Below are 14,673 nucleotides of genomic sequence, written 5' to 3' on the forward strand. Positions count from 1 at the left end.
GCAAGCTTTTGTGCCATCAACTCAAACAGTCAGCAACAGCAGGTTTTATATCTGCAATAAAAGATGAGGAAGGTAATATTGTCACAGACCAAAAAAACATGAATGCCCAGTTCCAGTCTTTCTATGAGAATCTGTACACCTCGGGGGCAAGTAGCAAGGAATTAGTAGATGACTTCTTTAGTAAAATTGAAATGCCCTCTTTGGATGAATCAGACAAATCTGGACTGGAGAGAAATATAACTTTAACAGAGATTGACAACGCAATTAAAAAAAATGAAACCTGGAAAAGCACCAGGCCCTGATAGTTATCCAAGTGCATTTTTTAAGAAGTTTGCCCCTAAACTACTGCCGCTATTAGTAAATGTATTCGAGGAGGTCCTGGTTAGGAAGGCTCTTCCCCCAACTATGACGCAGGCCTCTATCTCATTATTACTCAAAAAGAATAAAGATCCGTTGTTGTGTGAATCATATCGCCCGATTACTCTTTTATGTTGCAACTATAACATTCTAACCAAGGTCCTAGCAGGGAGGCTTGAGAAAAGTATGCCTAAATTGATACATCCAGATCATTATTTCGGACTCCGACCCTCTCCAGTAGTAGTAATGATACCGCTTTCGTCTCATTAGTATGCATAAAATGTGACAGGTGGACACGCCCCAAATTATGCAAATGAACTAAGTCCCGCCTCCCATTGTTCGCGATCCTTTGATGTGAGGGTGAGGGGTCATCACCCCCTAGGGGTGAAATGCCCCCCTGTGTAGCGCTTTTGTTCGAGATCCTTTTGATGTGTGTTATGTGAAAAGCCCCCGGGCTAGCGCCTTTGTTGTCTAATTCTTTGATGTGTTGATTAAGTCTCTTTGAAGCTGTATTGTATGGCCCCCCTCAGAGCCCTTTTGTTGTCTAATCTAATTATGATGTCTAATCTAATTAGCTTTTGGTGTTTGCCCTTTGATGTGAAGTGTTATAACAGACCGGTGTGACTTCACACTGGTGTGCTATAAACCTTTGATGTTAATCTAGGTGTCTCTTTGAAGTTATGTGTGAGACTGTCTACCCAGCCCCCCTCCCAGCCTCCCCCCCTTTTCTACCCCTTCCGGGGCTATGACGCAACAAATAGTGGGGGGTGGAATTAGGTAGAAATACGCTCAAACGAAATAACAAGACAGCAATTCCATTTACCCCGTCACCTTTTCAAAAAACAAAAATGGCAAGAGACGCCTCGAATGGGGGTTAATCAGCCTGTGACAACTTACAGCCATCCGTCCGTAGCGTCAGTCAAGAAACGAATGCAGCAGCAGTGCGGGGGTCAGACGCCTACAGTCTGTGCACAAACTTATCTCGTGCCCTCTTTTGGTCATGCGCGCGTTCATGTGTGTTGGAGGAGGGGCTCTGTGAGGAAGTGGCAGATTTTCCCCCGGTTTGAATGCAAAAGACTCTCACTTTTTACAGAGGGCTCCGCCTACCACTCAACATAACAAGCCCCGCCTTTCCTCACCAGATCATTTAAAAATGAGAACACCTCAAGGACATTTTGTGAGCAGCAACCATGGATCTGGGAGAAAACAACTCTCTCACCGCGAGCTGCAGCCTGGAGCAAACGCCTGTAGGACCTCCATCCTCTCCAACAATCTGGACACCAGATCTCGACAGCTATATGGCTGATATTGATATTACGGGGTGGCTGGATATGCATCAACCTCCATCTACTCCATCCGAGTCTCCAGGGGAATCAACAACAGTAGGCTTTGATGCGCCATGCTTTCATTGTGCTCCCGAGGGTGATGCTAAAGAATGTGCTCGGACATCGTCATTCCTGTATACGGTAAAAGCAGTTGTAGTTCATCTGTTGGACAGGGTCGTGTACCTTTACAGAAAGGAAAAATGTTACGGATGTCAAGTCGATCACCCAAGTCAGAGGCGGCACGAGTGTTTATCTCCGACCGAAGAATACTATCTGGATCGAAACTATGATGAAGTGTTAAAGAGACTGTGGACCGTTCGTTTCATTCCAGCCATTCGGGACGCTCTACACCAGGGCCACCTTCATGTGTCGGAGAGGAGAGTCTTTGGAGCTACCGAGGCGATTCTGCACAATCTCAGAAACACCAGACTCTTTGAGGCTAAAATGAAGAAGCTTTACGAACAGCTTATGGAGAACGACGAGACCCATCTGAAGACTATAAGAGCAGCTTGGCACTTTTGGCAGCAATAGGAAGAGTTTTTTTGATTTGATTTTATCTGTTTTTATTTTTTATTTTAGGCTACTTGATCTAGTGTGTCCTTCCTAAAAATCATGTTTATTATTCTCTGCTTAGAGAAAATGTTTTTTTATACATGTGTGACATATCAATAAAATGCGTTGTAAGAAAAACTGTTGTACTCATTACCTCATCGGGCTGTAACAGGGAACATGTCTGAGAAACGTGTCATGCAAAAGGTGTATTACACTCCTTCTAATCCAGGGAGTTTAGGAGGTGTGGATAAACTCCATAGAGCTGTACAGAATGAAATGGGTAAACAGGTAAATGTAGAGAAAGTCAGAGAATATTTATCTGAGCAGGATGCATATACTTTACATAAGCCGGCTCGGGTGCATTTTGTAAGAAACAGAGTTTTCGCACTCAGACCGCTACAACAATTTCAAGCAGATCTCTGCGATATGCAGTCGCTGTCCGAATATAATGATGGTTTTAATTATTTGTTAACAGTCGTAGATGTATTTTTGAAAAAAGCCTATGCTCAAGCATTAAAGAAGAAGACAGGTATTGAGGTTACCAAAGCCTTTGATACAATTTTAACACACAGTGAGATTCCTAAAAAGATACAAACAGACGCGGGGAAATAATTATTTAACAAAGTTTTTCAAAACTTATTGAAGAAACGAGGTATAGCACATTATGCAACCGCCAGTGATATGAAGGCATGTGTGGTAGAGAGATTTAACCGTACGCTGAAAACTAAAATGTGGAGGTATTTTACAGCTAAAAACACTCATAGATATATAGACGTCTTACCTGAACTAATTGAAAGTTACAATAATAGTTATCACCGAAGTATTAAGATGACACCATTGCAAGTGACTAAGGAAAATGCGGCTCAAGTGTTCCGGAACCTGTATAACCCTTCCAGCCTTCGTAAAAAAGCTGTTGCCAAAATGAACTTTAAGGAGGGGGAGCTTGTAAGGATATCCAAATTGAGAGGGGTATTTGATAAAAAAATATGAGCAGAGTTATACGGACGAGTTATTTACGGTGTCTGAAGGCATACCTCGACAGCCACCTGTTTACAAACTCAAAGATTATGATGGAGAAGAGATCAAGGGGACTTTTTATGAGAAAGAGTTACAAAAAGTGAAGATATCCAAGGACAAGGCTTTTCAAGTCGAGAAAATTATAAAAAGGCGGGTGGTGAGAGGGGAAAAACAAATGTTTGTATCTTGGCATAATTGGCCCGAAAAATTCAACAGCTGGGTTGATGCAGGCAAAATCAAAGATGTATAAAAGCAAACAGAATCAACGCTCAGTCCTTCATTACAGCCATGGAGATAAATGAAGGGTTCTACATTACGCTGCCGTCCAATGCCAGCCTTGATGTATTTCAAAACAATACAAGCTCTAGTTATCAGGTGAACCTGGCCCAGCCTTTACACTTGGATGGTTCGTGGCAAGTCGCCATGACAGAAATGTCATACCCGCACACCTGGTACAATATACCTTTGGAAGTAGCCTACTTTGAATGGATAAAGAAACCAAAACTCCCCGACATATCTAATAAGTTAAAACATCATATGTTTAGAGCTGGTTACTATAGTAGCATAACTCAGCTCATGGAGGAACTAGAGTCCTGCTTCAGAAAAATTGACTCTGATGTCAGTTTGTACTATAGTCCAATTCACAGGAAAATTGATTTTCTAGGAGGGGGCCAATATCGTTTCCGCTTTCCAAAACCCGTCGCTTATATGCTTGGAATAAAACCAGACCAGTGGCTCACATTTGACGATAAATCAGCAGTCTACCCAGCGGATGTAAATGCAGGCTCAACTCATCTATACTGCTATAGTAATGTGGTCAGTCACCAGCGGGTAGGTGACGCTTTTGCTCCTCTCTTGAGAACTGTAGATATAAGAGGAACATTCGGCGATACCGTAACTCAGTATTTTAATCCTGCGTATTACTTACCGGTAACAAAAACGCACATCGAGAATATACAGATAGAGATAAAAAACGATCAGAACAAACCAGTAAAGTTCACCTACGGGAAGAGTGTAGTGAAACTTCATTTCAGACCTTCAAAAGCAGGGCAATCTTTTACAAAACGATGATTCATCACGACCCCCAACGTTTTGTGAGTTACTATGAAAATCAAGCAGGAGGATCCCTGCCGGGTTTTTATGGTGCCCCAGTGATGTACGGGCGAGGCATTGGCTCTATATTTTCGAGATTATTTCGTTTTGTCGCACCCCTGGTGAGAAAAGGGTTCGCCATAGCTAAACCTCATCTGAAATCGGCTGCCAAAAATATTGCATCAGATGTTATCAGTAAGGCTGTCCGTAAATTTGGCCGCCAGTCAGACCCCGGATCTCAAGAAAGAGCAGGTGGTCTGATGGTTCTGGCAAGAAGGGCCAGGAAGAGACCTCCAGGCAAACGGGTTCCGGTAGGTGTTAAAAAAGGAAAGCACTCAGTCAAAAGAAAATCATTAGGGAAAAAATACCCTTGGAGAAGGAACGTATTGGGGGGAGATATATTTTAGAGTGTTAAATATGGCTCTTTTACATCACAAATCTGCTGAATGCAGCATGGCAGAGCTGGATTTATTTTCTGCCCCCCATGACGCAGCTTTCTATCGATGAAAAACACTACACAGAGGTCCTTCCGTTGTCTACCATTACGGAGGACGGACCCATTGAATTTTTTATTCCCGGGGACGGGGATAAATACCTAGATATGAATGACACCTTGATGCATCTCAGGATCAAAATAACCAACGCCGATGGGACTAATCTGGTAGCTGATGCCCCTGTGGCCCTGGTTAATTATCCTCTGTATACCATTTTTAGTCAATGTGACGTTATTCTAGGGGACAGGCTAATTTCTCAATCCAGTTCGACTCATCCTTACAGAGCTATGATTGAAACGCTATTGAATTACTCTGATTCTACTTTAAAAACTCAGTTCACTGCCGGCTTATTTTATAAAGACACTGCGGGTGCTATGGACTCTTTAGTGATCGCCAATGGACCAAACAAGGGTCTAGTAAAGAGAGCTATATTCACGGCAGAATCTAGAGAGCTTCATCTGATGGGGGCCCTACACACAGATATATTTTTCAGAGAGAGGCTTCTCCTGAACGCTGTAGATGTGAGAATCAAACTCACCAGATCTAACGATGCCTTTACGCTCATGTGTGCAAATGACTCTACATACCGTATAAAAATACTGGGGGCTTCACTTTTTATCAAGAAGGCCACCATCTCACCTGCCGTGCGTTTAGGTAATGCTGCGGCTCTGATGAGAGGTAACGCCCTCTACCCTTTATCTCGGGTAAACATCAAAACCTATAGTATCCCTGTGAATTCCAGAATATGCAACCAAGAAAATCTCTTTCTGGGTAATATGCCTAAATACATAGTATTGGGTATGGTAAACGAAGCCTTCACCGGAAGGAGAGAGCTTTCACCTTTTAATTTCCTTCATAATGATATGGAATATCTGGCTCTATGTCAGGACGGCAGACAAGTACCGGCCAAAGCATTCCAACCTTAATTTAACCGAGGGTCGTCAATCAGAGAGTTTTACAACATGTTCACTGCTACAGGGAGACACATGAAAGACTTACCTCTGAGTATTGACAGAGATGATTTCGAACAAGGATACTCACTATTTGTGTTTAATCTAACTGCTGCTGAAGATGCGGACGCACTGTCTCCCATTACAAGCGGTAGTTTAAGACTGGAAATGAGGTTCAGAGTACCATTACCCCAAACGACCACTTTATTTGTGTATTCTTGTTTTGATTCAATTCTGGAGATTAATTCAAAACGTCAAGTGTTGGTAGATTATTACTAAGAAGACTACAACATGAATAATCACCAATTGGCCAGTCTCCTGCGTCACATGGTGGGGGACTCTTTCGGTGGGGTGTGGGCCTCAGATCAGCTACCCCGAGTAAAACAATTATTTAGATGCCCTGTATACATGATTGTAAACACCCACCCCTCCCACATGCCCGGAGAACACTAACTAGCAGTGACTTTAGAGGAAGAGGAAGGGGTTGGAACTTTTTTTGATTCTTTCGGATTTCCCCCCGATTTTAGTCATTACCCGAAAAGCATCCTACATTTTCTAGAAAAACAATGTAAAACTATTTTATACCATAACCGGCAACTTCAGAATGTCATGTCTACAGCCTGTGGTCAACACTGTGTTTTTTATCTATGCAAAAGAGCGTCCGGGTTGTCTTACGAAAATGTGTTATCTCTGTATCAAGATGATGTGGTAAAAAATGATGCTGCTGTAACGAATTTTGTGAAAAAATACCAACGGTGTGAGAGACGTCATAAAGACACTCATTTTAACCACAGTGTTTGTTCTCTACAAATGTTTAAAGATTGTTATAAAATGTAGAAATAAAAAAGGTCTGAAGACAAAATTAATTCAGGTGACTCTGTCTTTATTAGGAAAATAAAATATATAATACAACTTTAGGGGGTAAAATGTAACCAGCTAGGACTTAATATTCTGTCCTTCCTTATCCTTTTCTTCTTAAGCAGAGCACTCGGAGGTTCTCCCCCCTCTGCGGTGTCTGGGGTCCCTGCCACCCCCCATCGGGGCGTCGTAGGAGATGATTTACTATTCCTTCTTCTTTTTTTGGGTATATTTTCTCCATTTGGCTCGCCCTCTTTGATTATACGATATTGTTCACGAGCGTGCAGGTTTTGAAAAGCTGATAAAGGAATGTTGAGCTCATTCAGACTATTTAAAAAAAACCGCCAGCCTTTAGGTTCCCGTGCATTTGTTTTATACGAACAGGATAAATGTTTAAATAAATCTAACATGTGTGAACCTTTTACAGCTGTCCCCTTTTCTACAAATTCCCCCGCTGGTGTCCATCCAGCTGTACTCGTGATTAATTTACTCATAATGTACTCGGCATTCTTACGGCTGCGCGTAGGAATGTTATGAAGTACCTCGTTCTTTATTTTATCATCGGACGTGCCATCCTTTTCTTCTCCTTTTACCAACCCTGTGTCTTCGGGTAGAGTTAAAGTAATATGTCGTTCCTCATTCCCATCTTGTTTGAGTAAGGTGAGATATCTCTGTAGCAAGGTATTGTATTTTCTTATTTTTTCATAAGGGGTTAATCCTGTTTCGTTTAACACTGCTCTCATTTTTTCATCCAGAACATCTTCGGCAGTGCGTCTCATTGTTTCCTTACTATGGGGGTTAGTTACACCAGTCTGATTGAGCTGATTAAACTGGTGAGGTGATAACAAAAACATCTTTTGACTCATGATCGAGTGAGCCCTCCTAAAAGTTGTCCTAAAATGGGGATCACAGCACCAAGCAGCGGCAAAAGAAAACCTCCAGATTGTTTTCTTAAGGCCGTGAATTTAGTTTTTAAGTTGGTCTTTTTATCGGCCAAGAGTTTGAAAATGTTCTTTTGTTTCTTGAGCTTCTTATACTGAGCGCCTGATAGTGGAATGTTACCCTTTAAAAGATTTAGAGACAGCTCACAGAGTGATTGAAGAAAATCCGCGGAGCAGTTCTTGAGAATATCCTTGCGCCTCGATGCCTTTGCGTTACACAAAGCCTTCAGCAGAGGTTTCTTTTTAAACGGGCCGACATACTGTTTCAAGTTTTCGTTTTTGGTACATAAACAACTGGCCACTGATTAGGTAGTGCTCCCGATCTAAGTCTGTAGATGTCTGGACAGCTGGGGGTCATGTCTACGATTAAATAACCGTGAGGTTCCGTTGTAGCGTCTTCAAAACTTTGTAGGAAAAATGATTTATTACCCGGGTGTATCTGTTGAGCAAGTATGTTCATCTGTAATCTGTCTCTGGGGTTTTTAAACAAGACCATGTAATTAGTATTAAAACTAATGGTACGACTGTTTTTCCCCTGATGAAAAACATTTTGGGTAAGCATGATAACACTCATATTTCTGTGATGACGGTATTGGGTGAAAAGTCTGACTACTTCAGGATGCTCCGAGGCCTGAAATATAACATCGTCCAATATAATCAAATGACTTTGATCAGGAGGAAATAGAGATTCATCTTGAAATGATTCAGGCAAATCTTTGATGAACTTTATATTTTTATTCTTTTCCTGCAGTTCAGCATACATGGGCTGGAAAGAAGTATAAATCCACACAATATTTTGAGGCTGTACATCCATTACATCAGGGGTGGGGAACCTTTTTCCTCTCAAGGGCCATTTCAATTTTTTCAACATCCTCCGAGGGCCGTACAAATTATTGACGTCTGCTTAAAAATACTGAAATCACAGCCCATTCATTTGGCCTTTCTTTCATGCTGTGCAAAGAAAAAGCAACCTCTTAATCCAGATATTTTACCATGACTCGCACGTGCACGATTGTGGCATGACCACCAAAACAGAAAGATATAGACACAAGATGTGTGCAATTTAGTATCCTATCCATGTGAATATGATTTAAGTGGGGGGGAAGTGAAAAGCATCAATCTGGTGCACTTTGAGAGCAACATTAAGAGATCTATGGATACATCTCTCAACACCCATATGAAACAGAACTGTAAGCAGATTTCCTTTTTCTTTATGGATATTTTACAAATCACTCCCCTTTCAAACTGTATTCTTGTTTATTAATAACAACTTTTTTTTACTGTCATATTATTTTATACCTGTTTACTGTATTCTCTTATTTTTTGTATAACTATAATGATCATATAAAGATGTGCCTTTACCTCACTGGTTGGAGAAAAAGCTTCTTATATTCGTTAGCATAGCTAGCTAACCAGATGCTAATAACAACAGTTATTGACTATATGATCAGTATGACAGATGAACAGATCACCACTGGGCTTACAACTGAAGACACAGCCACGCAAAACTGCGGCATGTGTACGGCTCCTTATGGGTACTGACATTTGTGATGTCCCGGCCCGGAGCGGCGTTCTGGTGCTCTGCTCTCCGGCAGCTCTAAACCCCTGTCGGACGAGACATATACCACGTGATGACACGTTAGGCTCGTGTTGTGTTCAAGGACCCTGACCTTGGCCAGGAAAAACAGGCACTCGCTTGTTTAATTATTTTGCGGTCTAGATTTCTTATTTTTTTTTCTTTTTTGCGTGAGTTATCTCGAGGGCCGTATCAAATTGTCTCGCGGGCCGTATACGGCCCGGGGGCCGGAGGTTCCCCACCCCTGCATTACATGAATACAATTTTGCAATACATTCTTGACAAAAAAAGTGTTTCCGCACCCGCTGGGGCCCACGACTAAACAAGAAAAAGGAACTCGTAGTCGGGGCTCAAAATCAATTTGACGGGGTGAAAACATGTTTGTCTCAATACCCAAAAGGCAAAGTATTTCCTCCGTCTAGCAGACGTCTCTTATCAAACACAACTCGTAACTTTTTGGTGAATGACACATTTCTCAAAACGAAACCCTCTTTATTCCGTACAATGTTGTGTTGCTGGGCCTGAAGACACCTCCCCCTCTCAGAGTTTTGAACGTAGCCTTCCACCAGATCTGTCAGACTGTCAAAGTTCACTCGTTCACAACATTCGTGCGTTTGTGTAATCCCTTTCACACGCATCACCACCTTTTTTTATTTTTGGTCTGATAGGCATAACTTTTAGGGCCTGCTGAAACAAACTCTGCAATTGTGTCGCCCCCCGGTTCGTCTATCAGATCCCCCAGATAAACCCCCATGGGCAGTGGAGTCTCACCCGGTCTCGTCACATAGATGATACTGTCTGTGTCGTAGTAGAAGACTCTGTGCTGTAATTTATCCAATTCACTGTACAGTTTCAGCCTGGCATACGCAGTGGTAAATGCTGCAACGAATATGTTATCTACCTTGTTGGGAGGAGAATAGCATTTTTCACCGTAGCACCACTGAACAAGAGCCGTTCTGTCGTTGAGGAATGAGAAATACTTAACCTTATGTTTAGCTGAAAACAAGAGGTTAAGAAATTCTTCTGTTTTGGTCACAATCTTAGTCTGAGTCAGGTTGTTTCTCTGAGCAAATTTACCCCAGAAACTGTTGAGACATAGTTTTGCCACTTGTCTTTTGGCTGGATTTTATTTTATTTTATCTGCATCCAGCAAGATACCCTGCTTAGCATGATAGTCTGCCACATACTTTTGTCTGCTCTCATCATCTGTGGCCTCTGAAGGATAACCTGATGCTTCTTGTTTGCCCTTCAAAAATGTGTGTATATAGTCTACAAAAATGCTGTCACTTTTATTCTCAAAATGCCACACCTCTGTGATCTGAGTCATCTTGTATCCCATGTCCAGGGCTTTGGTGAATTCTGTGGTCACCCAAACTCCTGTTAATGCTCTTTCCTCTTTGCTGTGCATGCAGGGCCCCTGTTGGTTGTTAAGCTCAGCGCATTCATAGGGTGAACACTAGCTTACCCCCCGCAGTTCGGTAGGGCAGGACAGGAAAGTAAAGACCCCTGGGAGGGTCTACTGTGGCTCTGATTAACCCAAAATAACTGCGAGGGTCTTTGAAATCTCGGAATATGAGCTGGGGGTGTCCAAGGGGATATAGGCCTGTACAGTTTACAAAAGGGTAGAGTGAAGTGAAATCACAATAATGAACCAATTCATCTGCCGCTGTCGTGTGCCTCAGCTTTACAGCACATGTCCTCCCTCCGTATAGAGCATCGCGGGGGGGGTCAATGGTTCTGGCGCTTTGTATTCCCTGAGGAAAGCCTGTAAATCTTGGTTGGATTTTTTCATCTCAACCCATGTATGCTCACGCATAACGATCACTTTGGCCCCGTGAACAGACTGTAGCTCATGCAGCTTTTCCTCACTAGCAGCATGGAGCTGCTCAAATGTGCCACCTGTCAAGGGGTTTTTCTCATGGCCCTTGTAGCAAGATGGACACCCGTGATAGAAGCAACCAAGAAATTCCTAGACAATCTTGCCCCCGGCTACTTCGGCAAAACCATCCACGACAAAACGTCCCACTCGTTTTTCTCCTTCGTTCAACGCATGTTGAATAAATACACCTTCTGTTTGGGCTATCCACTCTAGCCATTGAACACCTGCGTCCGAGTACGTATTGTTTTCATAGCGGTAGTCGTCGGGTGGTGGTATTGCCAGGGTTTTGGGTGGTAGAAAGTTGGTGGTAAAAACTTTCATACACGCAGAAGCTATGGTCGCACGACTAAAAGGATCAACTCCTGTCTCTGCGAGAAACCCTTTCCGAAATAAAGTGGCTCCCTGGGCAAGAATGTCCACATCGTTTTTACAGTAAAGCCGTGCCTGCTTTTGAAAATCAAAAGTACCCGTGCGTACCGTCTCATACCAGGTGAAATAGTCACTTTTTTCATCAGTTGTCATGCGTTCAATCCCATAACAGTATGCTGGGGGGTAAGGTCTGATATAACTCAGATTAGCCTTAGAGCTGAAACTGTGTGGGAAGTATCCCTTGATTTTATCTTCAAATCCCAAAGCTTTTGGCATTGCTGCTAAACGCATAGAGAGATGAGACAGTGAGTCTATGTACTTTTGTCCGAAATCCTGGTCAGTAAAATAAATCACTTTACTTCTCTGCATTATCAAAGAGGGTTTTAATCCTTGTTCTAACATTGCATTGATAATGAGATAGCTGTCAAAACCCTTAGCATTGTGAGCGATGAAGGTTGCATTTTTGAACTTTGGACGCCTAAAGTGTGTCAGAAACTGCAGTGCACAGTCGGTGCCCTCCGAGACCCAAATTTCACCCGCAAGGGTTTTTGTGCACACCAGGAAGGGGGCATGTACACCATCTGCCCCAGCCATGGTTTCAAAATCATAAAACACAATGTTGTCATTGTGTTCTGTCTCTTTGGGCAACACTCTGATGTAACACAGATGTTTTTCACCATCGGCTGTAGAAGCAGAGGGTAATTTTTCCTTGCATGTCTTACATTTTTTCACCGCACACTTGTGTGTTTTATCTGCACTACTCTTGGGAGTGTAGTAGGAAAGTTGACAATCTACACACTTTTTGTGTAAATCGCAGATACTGGCAATGTCTGATGATCTTTGTGTCTGTTTTTTATGTCGAGAGTGACAGCCAGCCGTACGACACGTTTTGTTACAGTCTTTACAAAAGATGGGTTTAAACTCGTCCAGAGTACATGAGGGGTCAAGACAGACATAACAATGACCAGTACAGGAATGATGCCATTGAGAGCTGTAGCCTGTGTAGCAATGTTCACAGACATATGGAGAGCCTAAAAACCCCTTCAAGTTTTTAATCCCATAGTAGTGGTTTTTGAAGAGAAACAAAACACAGTTTTGTCTCGTTTGGGACCCTCTGTCTGGAATTTACAGTGAGTACGATCTTCATCGCCTCTGTAAAATACCACAATCGTGCATTTTAAACTCTCTTCGAATTTAACAATGTCGTTGAATGTCACAGCTGTCTGATCTGTCAAACCCACCCTCCTCTGAATATCTTTACCACGTTCAAAACCTTCTTTATCAGTGAGGTTGTCATGCAACAACAGTGCTAAATTAATAGCAAAACATAGCTGGTTGGACGGATTCTGTACCACGTACAGAAAACGCCTCTTCTTTTTAACAATCTCATTGTCTAACATTTTACCAGCCAATATTTTAGCACCACCACCACCAGATTGTACAATTTGCACCACTAACTCGAGGTTACTGTCTGCAATTACCTCCAAATGTGACTGTACAGCATTGAACAGGGCCTCCTCAAAATCAGCTAGATTATCATCATTAGCATTCAAAATGGCTGACACATTAGCCTGTAGCTGCTCACCCCGGAGCTCAACCTGAACAATATCTTCCCTATCTGCCCGTGAAAAAGCATCATTTACCATATCCTGTACATTGTTCATCAGAACCCCATAATAGGATGTAAAGTCTGCTTCGTCATTATTAGGAGGGGGTAGGACTAGAGACTGACGCAGTTCTGTGTTATTGAATACAGGTCGAGACAAAACACTTGGTGTGGCATTTCGGTTAGCCCCCCCTCCATGTTGGAACGAGGGGGGGTGGTGATTCTGAAGCATTCGGGGTGTCATTCTGATCAACATGTCCACCACTTTGCATGGAGAAAACTGGTGATTCTGAGTCACTAACGTATCCACCATTCTGCACGATGGAAACTGGTGATTCCGCAATGGTTGAAGCTATGCTATTTACTCCATTCAGATGGCTTACTCCGTCTGCGAGCTGATTTAAAAGCCCGAGACCGGGGTAAGTGTCAGAGTTTTGATAGTATGCTAATACCCATTCCAAAGCGCTATCTAAGGTTGTGGGATGGCTTGATTTTGTTTGTGATGAGGTGGTAGGTTCTTCGTCGTTTAACTCATTGATATTGTCTGAACACTGAGGAAATGACATATCTCCATACACGAATTCCTCATCACTGCTTAGTTCATTTATGTCGTTTATAGACTGAAGAAAATAAAATTCTCTATCTGCTAAATCATCCATGTTTGACCGTTTATGAAACCAAATCAGAAATACATTTGTCACAGCTGAAGAAACATACCGGTCGGTTACATCGGCATCAATTTACATGAGACCCTCCAGCTTATTCAGTGGGTGTGTCCATAAAGTTGGCAATAACAGCAGTGGGGGTCCACCTGGTAATAGCTTGACTGATCTATACAGAAAAAAGACAGAGAAAAAGAAGGATAAGTATTTGAAAAACACATGGTTATACATTTAACGACTATTCCTTTATCAAACATCTTGTAAAATAACCATAAAACTCATTTACCGGGGTGATATCCCGTCAGGAGGGGATCTGTGAGGAGTGATATATCGGCCTGAATCTCACGCAGAGTCTGTGCTGATGGTTCACCCTCGACCTGAGGACTAGGGGCTGAGTCTGTCTAACTCGATATGAGCATGTCTGGTTGTAACTCAAAGTCATCCAGATAGGCACTGTAAGTGTCAAAATCGGCCTGCAGTTCTGGTGGAATTTGCAGGAAGGTTTCAGACTCCAGCGGTTGCAGGGGGGCGTTGAAAAGGGGGGTGTATGCCTGGTTATCTGTGTCCCGGGGGAGGGCGACGGCTGTCCTCAGGGGGTCTGTTACTTCAAATGGTAGATTGTGTGTGAACTCCACAGGGGGAAAGTTTTGATACACAGAGCCTCTGTCAGTGTTGTAGACTTCGCCACCTTTTTTAACAAAAGAGTAAAAAAAAAAACGTTATTCTGGGATACTTTGCACATAAAAAACATATTTGATTTCAAAATAAAATACAATTAGTTTAAATATACTCACTTTCCACAGGGGGTGAATTAAGGTAGGCTCCAAGTACAAAGCAGATTATTTCCACTAATAGTGCATGGCCTTATCTGACTCAGAGTATCCTGAGCTGAGACACACAGAAAGATTTGATTATAATCTACACCAGGGGTGCCCAACCTTTTTTGAACCAAGAGCTACTTTTAAAGTTGCCAGTCTGCCGAGATCTACCAGTCC

The 14,673-nt window shown here is 42.5% G+C and overlaps 1 protein-coding gene and 1 long non-coding RNA gene across 2 annotated transcripts in view; one reads left to right on the forward strand and one right to left on the reverse strand.

The window, feature by feature from the left end:
- The window catches only part of LOC117562065 (receptor-type tyrosine-protein phosphatase gamma-like), a 323,613-nt gene that overhangs the window by 265,191 nt on the left and 43,749 nt on the right, over positions 1 to 14,673 (forward strand).
- On the reverse strand, positions 13,673 to 14,094 carry LOC117562070. Its single transcript, XR_004571482.1, has 2 exons — positions 13,965 to 14,094; positions 13,673 to 13,847 (listed from the first exon to the last, which is right to left on the reverse strand). It is a non-coding gene; the product is annotated as an uncharacterized LOC117562070 (long non-coding RNA).

The sequence above is a fragment of the Gymnodraco acuticeps genome, unplaced genomic scaffold (genome assembly GCF_902827175.1).
Source record: "Gymnodraco acuticeps unplaced genomic scaffold, fGymAcu1.1, whole genome shotgun sequence".
NCBI lineage: Eukaryota > Metazoa > Chordata > Actinopteri > Perciformes > Bathydraconidae > Gymnodraco > Gymnodraco acuticeps.